Below are 11,350 nucleotides of genomic sequence, written 5' to 3'. Positions count from 1 at the left end.
AGGGGTAGTTATGGTTGATGGGGGTATTTAGGGTTAATTTGGAGGAAGTTATGGCTGATGGGGTCTTTAGGGTTAATTTAGGGGCAGTTATGGTTGATGGAGTGTTTAGGGTTAATTTAGGGGTAGTTATGGTTGATGGGGTATTTAGGGTTAATTTGGAGGAAGTTATGGCTGATGGGGTATTTAGGGTTAATTTAGGGAAATGTATTTTAACCTGTACATTAAGTAGTAAATGTACATTTCATTTCCAAAATGTAAATATTGTGAACCCCCGTTGGAATTACCCACCAGATCTAAGTTGCGTCCTAGATAACACCCCATCACCTAAAACTCAACATCTCCAAGGCTGAAATTTTAGTTATTTGCCCCGTCTCTCTAATTCATTGTCGAGAATCCATCATTCTACTCAATAGCCCAAGTTCACGGCCACAGTGTTACAATTGAATTCACTCTCTTTAATCTTTTATATCCCCTACAAAATATCTCCAGAATTTGGCCTTCTCTTGCACAAGACACAATTTAAATACAAATGAATTCCCTTGTGATGCTCCTTAAAATGGCCCCCATTCGTGCCTAGTCCAGTTCATTCTAAACATATTTACCAAACTAATTTTCTCATCCCTTTTCTCTTCATCAGCTGCCCCATTATGTTAATTCCTCCACTGGCTCCCAATACCCTCCATTATAGAATATAAACTTTGACGCTTGCCTCGTGAACGCTTGGTAAAACCACATACATATCTGCTTTTATTTCTAAATACTCTCTTAACCCCCATCTATACTCTCCCCTTGACTTCCACCTCTCTTCAGCCCACTTGCATATCTAGGATTTTATACGTATTATACCTGTTCCCTGGAATTTTTCATCCTGTGTTATGCAAACCTACTTACTCTAAAATGCTCAATAAAATCCCATCTGTTCAGAGGGTACTACAGTCTATTGTCCGATACCCACAACCTGCATCTTGAAACCAAACCATCGGTATTACCCAAAATTAAGATCCCCCACACAACTATTTTCTCTTCCATGTCATAAGACTTCTATACTTCGAGACTGTTCTCTTGCATCCTGATTGATGTGTTGTGTCGTGACTTTGAGAGACCTTTTTTTCCTCGGTGGAGCACCTTTACTCCAAGAACTGGAGCGGCTACCCATGTTGTAGGAAGGTGGCGGCAACGACGAGAGACATCCCAGTAGACCCATGGTTCCCGTTACATAAATCATACCTGGGTACTTTTGAGTACCCGGAACCTACCCTTGTGGGATGCCGCCAGGACTGCCCCTGATGTCAGTGGATGGACCCACCGATGTCTGTGGGTGGTCCCGTTGACATTGCGGTGTTCCCACTGATGTCAGTGGTTGTTCCTGCTGACATTGCGGGGAATTGGGTGGAGAGTGGTGCATGGCAGGACCCTGCTCCCGTGACCCGGAAGATTTGGGTGTTGATCTGGAAAAAACAGTGATTTGGATAAATAAGCCTATATCTGCACAATGTAATGTTTTTTAATCAATAATTTTTGAAAGTCGTAAAAAAGTCTTTCTAATTATGTAATTGGTAAGGCTGCAAGGTGCCACCAACCTAAACAAAGTTCACATGACATTCTCTACTATTAAAAGCTCCTATCACATATAGAAATTAAATAATCTTCATGCTAAACAATACAATTGCTCAAACTTCATGTACCTATTTTCTACGTATCCTAAAATTAGGAAAATATAAATGAGGAATTTCATGATCACTTTCCTTGACCTTTATCTACTTGTTCAAAATGGTTTATGTGAGGACAATAGCGTAATAACTAAATTCTGTAGACAATATTCTGAATTGCCACTAAACTAATTCCCAGCACAATAAATGTATCTCAGTCAGAAGGTATTGTCTTTCTGTAAACACTTGGAGCCAGTATTGTATGGGAAGCTGGATGGAATTTCCTTATATCCAAAGGAAAAGAGATTTTAAATAAATATACATGGAAAAATAACAAACCGAGTATTTTTATGTGCATTTTACCAATTTGTATCACATACAGGTGTGTTGCTGTCAGATATTTCGCAATATTTATGATCCGGGTTAAATGAAAGGAAAAAATCAAAGAACCAAAAGTTGTAGGACTAGCTTGGGAGGTCATTCTATCCGGTTCAGAATATTGTGGTATCGGCACTTACGGCGAAGTCCAATTCTAATGGTGTAATGTGTTAGTTGGTAAATCTAAGGGGCAACATTGCTGGACAAATCATGGAGGTAGGGAAAAGGGGGTTTATTTCAAAGGAGGAGAAGTGTTAGAACAAGAGGTTAGAATCTAAAACTAAAGGGGGAGAGGTTTAGAAGTTTTACTTCTTACAGAGAAGGTGGTAGATAAATGGCCGACCATTGTGGACAAGGCTAATACAGAAAGAGACTTTAAACATGAATGGAATAGGCATAAAGCCATCCTGAATCTATAACAACTCGAAGGACTGATTAAAGTTTGAGTGTTTACATCTGGAAAAGGGGCAGACTAGATGCACCAAACCGATCTTCTCTGCTATCAAGTTCTCTTGAGTAATAAAAGCCTTATTTAACATTTAGGTTCATTGACCCGACTCAACTTCAATTCTTGCGAGGGTATGGGAGCATCTGCAACTTTATATATTGCAATTTACAGGAGAGGGCATGGAAGTTCAATGTGGGTCATTGTCCTATTGCATCAACTTGGGAATTCTGATATATATATATATCTTCCCCTAATTGATAGCAAGCTTCCCAGGCCCTGCTTAGTAGCAAGCAGAATCTTGTGCAAATGGACCAAAAACAATTCAGTCAATTTTGGTCCATTCCTTTTTCGACAACTAATTACGTTTTCGGCCCTTTCGGTTTGGATGAAACTCGGGGAGCATTTTACATTCAGAAACTAAATTCGTTGTCACTCACTCTCATTCACTGTCGATGTTCTCATTCACGTTCTCTTTTACTCTCATTCATTCTCTCACACTCGGAATGTCTCTTTCTGTAAGTCTCTAGCCAACATTCTTGGCTTTTGTGCTCTTGCAACAGTTTCAACTGTCAACATTTATAGACAATTTGTCTTATGTGGATTGATGAACATTGAGGCTTTTAAAGATATTTTATAAGCAATTCTAGTTTTATGCAACTCAACAATTCTTCATCTTAGGTCTTCTTTAGAGTGCTCTTTTAGATGAAGCATTGTTCACATAAGGCAATGTCTATTGTGAATAGAAATCTCAAACTCTGTGTTTTTATAGCGCAAAGCAGCTCTGACCCGCAGCTCCAATTGTATCTCAATGATTGGACTCCAGGTTAATGTACTCTAACTAGCCCTTAAGGAATTTATTAGTTTAGTTTCACATACTTTTTCCACCTAACACTGTGAGTGTAACAACAGGTTAAAGAGAATTAAGCTGTTTTGGGATATGTCATTGCTGCTCTGAGCCTTCTTCCCTTGAATGCTGATCCCCAGTGCTCTTCACAGTGATGATCATATTCTTTGCACAATATAAAGCCTTTGAATCAGTTATTGACTGTTTATTGTTCTGTACTTCTGACACAGAAACAACGTGAGGCATTACCAGAAAAGAATATTCTCAATTTATCATCAATTTCATCAAAATATTTGTGAAGTTCCTTATTCATTCCTTCTTTTTCAGCGGCGTAACAGAGTGGTAAGTTTACCAACCTTCCTTATTTTTAATTTGACTGTTAAATGGAATTTAATATTCTGTACTTTTTAAGCCATGATTTCATAAGGAATTAGCTGTATCTGTGCTCCGAAATACTATGGCATTTTTGGAGATGACTCATCTTAAGGTTAATAAATCTTAAAGTAATCCCACAGCTCCAAAAATCCTTTTACTATTTTGCTTACAATCAGACATTTGCCCACAATAGTGTAAAACCAGAATATTGGGCTTTCTTATATGGGACTTTTGATTTTTGTAATCATTTTACTGTTTTATGTGTCATTTTCAAATTTAGAGAAATACTTAAAAAATAGAATATGGTTTGATGGGTTTGGTCTGAAGAAACTTGACTGGCCTGCACAGAGCCTTGACTTAACTGCATTGAATACCTCTGGGGTGAATTGGAACGTCCAACATCAGTGCCTGACCACACATATGCTCTTTTGGCAGAATGGCCACACTCCAAAATCCTGTGGAAAGCCTACCCAGAAGAGTGGAGCTGCAAAGTGGAGGAGGGGGAACCCATATTAACGCTCATGGCTTTGGAGTGAGATGCTCAATAAGGTCATATAGGTGTGATGGTCAGATGTTCACATACATTGGTCATATAGTGTAATTTTAAACATAAACTATTGAATCTAATGTAGGTTGAATGCCCATCTTCCTAATCTTCTCTAAGGGTTAATATATTTAATTATTTTTGCTAGTTCCAGATACAGACTGAAAATCTCTGATATCTCTGATTTTAGGATTAACAAAAACATTTTTACCACTTTTTCCAGTGTTCGGAAGAAAAGACAGCATAACCCGAGCAAGAACCTGGTTTGAGATGGTTGTCACCGTTATTCTTCTTTTTAACGACTGTAACAAATATTAGTTTCAAATTCATCTTCATGTAACACAACCTCATTAACTTATTTGAGAAAAGTACTACATGAATATATTATTGCTCCAGTGGAAAGGTGAAGAAAGTATGATTGATACCAACCAGACAGAAATGATGGAGATCCTGCTGTTGGGTTTTCAGAATCCCCAGATTTTTAACTCTTTACTTTTTCTTCTGTTCCTTGTGCTCTACATCTTCACGTTAGTAGGGAACCTGCTGATTATTATATTGGTGGCAAAGTTTCCGAGTCTGCAATCTCCCATGTATTTCTTCCTCACTCAGTTATCATTGTGTGATATCCTTATAACCACAAATATATCCCCCAACATGCTCCATGTTATAATTAATGGAGGAAGCTCAATATCTCTTACAGGCTGCATCTCTCAGTTTTATTTTTATTCTATTCCAGAAGCCACAGAGTGTTTCCTTCTCGCAATGATGTCTTATGACCGGTATTTGGCCATTTGTCGCCCGCTGCATTACACGTCCATCATGGGTTTTAGGCTTTACGCCCAACTCATTCTTATTTCTTGGCTTTTATCATGTTTAGTTACATTTTCCGTTGCCTCCCTGGCTTCTTCCTTACAATTCTGTGGTCATATCATTGACCATTATTTTTGTGATCTTTTTCCTCTCCTAGAGTTGTCTTGTACAAAGCATACTGCTGCTGAACTTGTAGACTTTGTGGTAGGTATCCCTTACTTAGGTATACCGTTCTTCTTTATTATTTTTACTTATGTCTCCATTTTTATCACAATCCTTGGAATTTCCTCCAGCACTGGGAGGCAGAAAGCCTTCTCCACCTGCAGCTCTCATCTGACCATAGTTTGTGCCTTCTACGGGACTCTAACAACAGTATATATTGCACCCACTAAAGGACATTCATTTAATGTTAATAAAGTATTATCTATTCTTTATACCGTTTTAGGCCCTTTTCTTAACCCAATTATATACAGTCTTAGGAATCAGGATATTAAAACAGGTGTGAAAAAGTTTATTTCAACTGTCTTTAGAGTAGAGTAGGAATTTAGCAATGGTCCTTAAACATCAATTGTCCTTGTTTGCCTTCTATCAAGGCTGGGTATTCGCCCTGTATGATGATGTAGTACCTACCAGGTCATTTTCACTGGACTGGCCTTTTAGGACCACCAGACAAATCTTAAACCCAATCTTCTGGATCCTTTCGAAGACAACCAGCCAGAATGGTGGACCTTTAAGTTCGGCTAGGCCTCAGGAGAATTCTTCTTCTGCAACTGTAGCTCAACACTGTCTAAATATAGGGACTCAGCTGTGAAGAAACACAAAAATAGTGACTATTGCCAAATGTGTCATAAGGCCACAGTGGACACCAAGTCTTCTTCTTCCTTTTCTTCAGGGGTCACACTCTACGGGGGATACGCGACCCCTTCCTTCTCTCCCAGTCATAAGGCCTGAAGGAGTGAAGGATCTTCTTTGTCCCTACCTGTAAGGGTTGGGACTACTGAAACAATCGATAGAGGAGGAAGCCCTCAGAAGAGCTACCTAACTCCCCTCCTCACCAGAAAAGCCAGACCTTTTTAGGGGACCTGGCTCTACCTTGGCATTTCCAGTGTCTTCCATACGTATACTGTGCCTGCCAAATAGATGTATTGAAAATACAAAATAATAATAATAAAAAAATACTTACAATGTGCTCCAGAAGAAAGCCTCAGCCCTTAGGCTGGTGTGATAAAAATGTATCCAGCATACATCGCACACCTAGCCTAAGAGACTGAGGCTAGTGTATGTTGCATATACTTCTTCTCTCTAAAACCAATACCGCCAATTGATATGTGTGGAGAATAATCCGCTCTGCGTTGTGTATTAATGATAAATATAATACCCTTGTTACCTCCTCCAAGAACTAACATATAACCTTATCCTCTTTTCCAGATAATATATATGTCTAGTTCTACTAAGGGTTTCTACCTGATATTACAAAAAATGTGCCAAGGGTGAGGTAGTCTAAAGTGTGAGTTTCTGCTATGTCTTTTTTAGGGATTTCTCTATTGATTATTATTATTATTTATTTATTTTTTTATATAGTGCCATTATATTCCGTAGCGCTGTACAATGGGTGGACAGGAAATAACACGTAGTATGTAACATAATAATTTGACTTACAGAGACAACAGGTGAGGAGGGCCCTGCTCAAACGAGCTTGCAGTCTCGAGGGATTTAGGGTGTATTACACAATAGTTAAAAGTGCCGTTGTTAGGGATGGAGCAGCCATACTAGTAAAAGTATTGCGGGAGAGGGACTAGGAAAGGTGAGCTAAAGAAATATGGGAGGGCGTTAATGTGCTATGTTGTAAGCGTCCTTAAAGAAGTGGGTCTTGAGGGATTTTTTGAAGGAATAAAGGCAGGGGGAGAGATGGATAGACTGGGGGAGAGACGGATAGACCGGGGGAAGGGCATTCCAGAGGATAGGGGGCTTAGAAATCTAAGCGTGTATGAGAGCTAGAAATCAGAGAAGAGGATAGAAGGAGATCATTGGATGAGCGGAGATACCGGTTAAGAGTGTATTTAGAGATGAGTGAGGAGAGACCGGTTAGGAGTGTATTTAGAGATGAGTGAGGAGATGTAGGGAGGGGAACCGCTGTGAAGGTCTATGAAAGTAAGAATGATGATTTTGAAATGAATCCTGAAGCGCACAGGCAGCCGGTGAAGAGACTGGCAGAGGGGAGAGACGTTAGTAAAGCGATGTGAGAGGAAGAAAAGTCTGGCAGCAGCATTCATGGTGGATTGTAGAGGGGGTGAGACGGTTAAGAGGGAGACCGGCTAAGACAGAGTTACAATGTGTAATTCCAACAGACACAAAATCTTATAAAAAACCTTCCCAGAAGAGTTGAAGCTGTTATAGCCACAAAGAAAGTAGAAGAACTCCATATAAATGTCCATAGTTTTTGAAGCTCATATGTGTGTGATGGTCAGATGTCTACATACTTTTGATCATATAGTGTATTTCTGTTTAGATTTTAAAATATAAATACCAACAAGGAAATAATAGAGAGGGGAGATGTGATAGAAACATACAAATAGTTAAGGCATTTGACAAATTACAGGAAGGGGGTTTATTTCATAGGAGGAGAAGTGATAGAACAAGAGGTTAGAATCTAAAACTAAAGGGTGAAAGGTTTGGATGTAATATAAAGAAGTTTTACTTCTTACAGAGAAGGTGGCAGATAAATGGCCCACCATTGTGGAGAAGGCTAATACAGAGAGAGAATTTAAACAGGAAGGGAATAGGCATAAAGCCATCCTGACTCTACGACAACGCCAAGGACTGATTAAAGTTTGAGTGTTTACTGGAAAAGGGCAGACTAGATGCGCCAAACGGATCTTCTCTGCCATCAAGTTCTCTGTTTCTATAAAGCTGAGCTCCATAAACTGAGTAATAAAAGCCTTATTGAAGTGCGGTCCCTGTCCTGTGTTCCCAAGACCCCACCGTGTAATTTTATTGACTTGCTATGTTTCCAAAGCTTATCTCAAGATGATGCATTTCCTTCCTTCCATAAATAGCATGTAGGTGTGATATTATCTTCTTACAGCTGTCTTCCCTGTTATCCATGTTCTGTCCAAGGCCCCAAGTGGCTTGCAGCTATCATACATACATAAACTTAATCAAGCATGTATTAATTAATTATATATATACCTGGTATTTACCCGAACAGTGTATTGCAACCTCAGGGCTTGGTGATAACCCAGCCTTAAGACCAAAGGACCAACTTTCCCTCTCTCCTAGGTACTAACAGACCAAATATCAATAAACAGAAGACCTTCCCAATAACAGCGCACAAACACTGCTCAGGCAATAAAAGATGTGCATCTTCAGTTTTATTGATATCAAGAGGTGTATCACCGAAGCCCCCTTATACGTTAAGGTGAACCGAGGCAACATCCACAAAATACACTTAACAGGATGGTGAAACAACAGTAACGTTGTGCAAACTTATTACTAGACTTGGGCACCAGGGGGCTCTTCGTCTTCGTGCTCGTCTTCGTAAAAAAAAAATCGCACTCGCGGACATTAATTCTGTCGAACTTGCAAACTCTTGCAAACTTTTCTATTTATTTTGGGGGTTTTTTTGTATTAAACTGTTAGACAAAAGGATCATGGAAATATATTTATTTGAATAAATGCAAATGAGCACAATAGCATATATGGCTAATATATGTTCGGACAGAATGCTGCCCTCTGTTGGGTTTACATTGGGTAGCATAATAACTTTGGATTTCAAGCATTTGGAACAATGCTACTCAATTTATAACCAATAGAGGGCAGCATTCTGTCCGAAGATATATTAGCCATATGTGTGTAGTGTGCTCATTTGCATTTATTCAAATAAAATATATTCCCATGATCCTTTCGTCTAACAGTTTAATACCAAAAAAAAAACAAATAAATAGAAAAAAAAGAGTTTGCAAGTTCGACAGAATTAATATCTGCGAGTGTGGACATTTAACTGTTGCAGTGGGGAGACCAGCGGATCATGGGAATATATTTTATTTAAATAATTAATAAATGAAAATGAGCACACTGCCACATACGGCTAATACCGTATTTGCTCGATTATAAGACGAGGTTTTTTCCAGAGCAAATGCTCTGAAAAATACCCCTCGTCTTATAATCGGGGTCGTCTTCTAATCAGACCCCCAAAAAATGCTGGCGCCATGCTGCTTACCGGTCGCGAGCAGCGTCTCTTCTGTTAGAAGCAGGGCAGGAAGCTTGCAGCGTCCTCACAGAACTCTATCTCCCCCCTCCCTCCTCTGAGGGCGGGGCCAGAGAAGTTGCTACAGCCGGTCCCCTGCAGAAGTCTGCGAGTGGGAGATCTGCAGTTCAGGTGAGGGGGTGGGGGAGGGTTTTTGAGTATGTGTGAAGTGTGTGTGATTAAGGGAATGAATGAGTATTTAAATGTTTGTGAATGAGTGTGAGTGTGTGTGTGATAGCATGGATGTGTAAGGGGGGTGGGGGTTGTAGCATGGCATATGGAGGCTGTAATCCCACTGCTATCATCCCCAGGTTCCAGCATGTACTGGCTGCCTTGGCTTGATAGGAGTGTGATTGCTGTTAGCAGTTTGATATATATATATATATCAAACTGCTAACAGCAATCACACTCCTATCAAGCCAAGGCAGCCAGTACATGCTGGGTTAAAAGGCATATCATGGGGCTGAGTGGCATATAGGGGGTTAAAATGCATTTCTGGACCTCCAGAAATGCATTTTAACCCCCTATATGCCACTCAGCCCCATGATATGCCTATATACCTCCAGAAATGCTTTATACCCCCCTATATGCCACTCAGCCCCATGATATGCCTTTTAACCCCCTATATGCCAGAGTGGCATACAGGGGTATAAGGCATATCATGGGGCAGAGTGGCAAATAGGGGGGTATAAAGCATTTCTGGGGGCAGAGTGGCATAACTGGGGGGGGGCAGGTTGGCAAATAAAAGGAAATTTAAAAAATATATTTTTCTCAATCATAGCTTTTATTAAACATGAAAATAATTTACATTAATTAATATTTACTGGTAAAACTTTTTCCCTATAGGGTAGTCTTATATTCAGGCTTTTTGTTTTTTTCCTAAATTAATATTTTGATTTTGGGGGGTCGTCTTATAATCGGGGTCGTCTTATAATCGAGCAAATACGGTATATCTTCGGACAGAATGCTGCCCTCTGTTGGTTTTCCATTGAGTAGCATAATATTCTGCCCGAGAATATATTAGCCATATATGGTAGTGAGCTCATTGGTCGCCAGCAGGAGGCCCCCTGCTGGCAACCAATAGAGTTGCTGATACGCACATTTAAACTACTGGCCCCAGAGCTGCTGCGGTACGCGTTAACCCCGTATTAGCCCCTTAAACGGGAAAAACGAAGGAAATACGAATATTCGCCCGAAGAGAAGACAGGAACGGGCGCATATTCGCGGAATACGAAGATTTTGTTTTTTTTACGAAGATACGTAAAAAAAACACAAATTTGTGTTTCATTTTTCTGGTCCATTCCTTTTTTGACAACTAATTCGTCTTTTTAGTCCATTCATTTTTCTTTCTGCTCTTTCAGTTTGGATGAAACTCAGGGAGTATTTTACATTCAGAAACTGAATTCGTCAACATTTATAGACAATTTGTCTTACGTGGATTGATGAACATTGAGGCTTTTAAAGATATTTTATAACCAATTCTAATTTTATGCAACTCAACAATTCTTCATCTTGGGTCTTCAGAGAGCTTTTTTATTTGAAGCATTGTTCACATAAGGCAATGTCTATTGTGAATAGAAATCTCAAACTCTGACCCGCAGTTCCAATTGCATCTCAACGACTGGACTCCGGGTAAGCTGACTCCAACTAGCCTTTAAGGAATTTAAAGTAAGTGTAACAACAGGTTAAAGCTGTTTTGAGATATGTCATAATTGCTGCTCTGAGCCTTCTTCCCTTGAATTCTCTGTGCAATGCTGATCCCCAGTGCTCTTCACAGTGATAACCATATTCTTTGCACAATATAAAGCCATTGAATCTGTTATTGACTGTTTATTGTTCTGTACTTCTGATACAGAAACAACGTGAGGCATTACCAGAAAAGAATATTCTCAATTTATCATCAATTTAACCAAAATATTTGTGAAGCTCCTTATTCATTCCTTCTTTTTCGGCGGTGTCACAGAGTGGTAAGTTTACCAACCTTCTTTATTTTAATTTGTTAAATGGAATTTAATATTCTCTACCTATTAAGCCATGATTTCATAAGGAATTAGCT

The sequence above is a fragment of the Spea bombifrons genome, chromosome 4 (assembly GCF_027358695.1).
Source record: "Spea bombifrons isolate aSpeBom1 chromosome 4, aSpeBom1.2.pri, whole genome shotgun sequence".
NCBI lineage: Eukaryota > Metazoa > Chordata > Amphibia > Anura > Pelobatidae > Spea > Spea bombifrons.
This window is presented reverse-complemented; position numbering follows the sequence as displayed.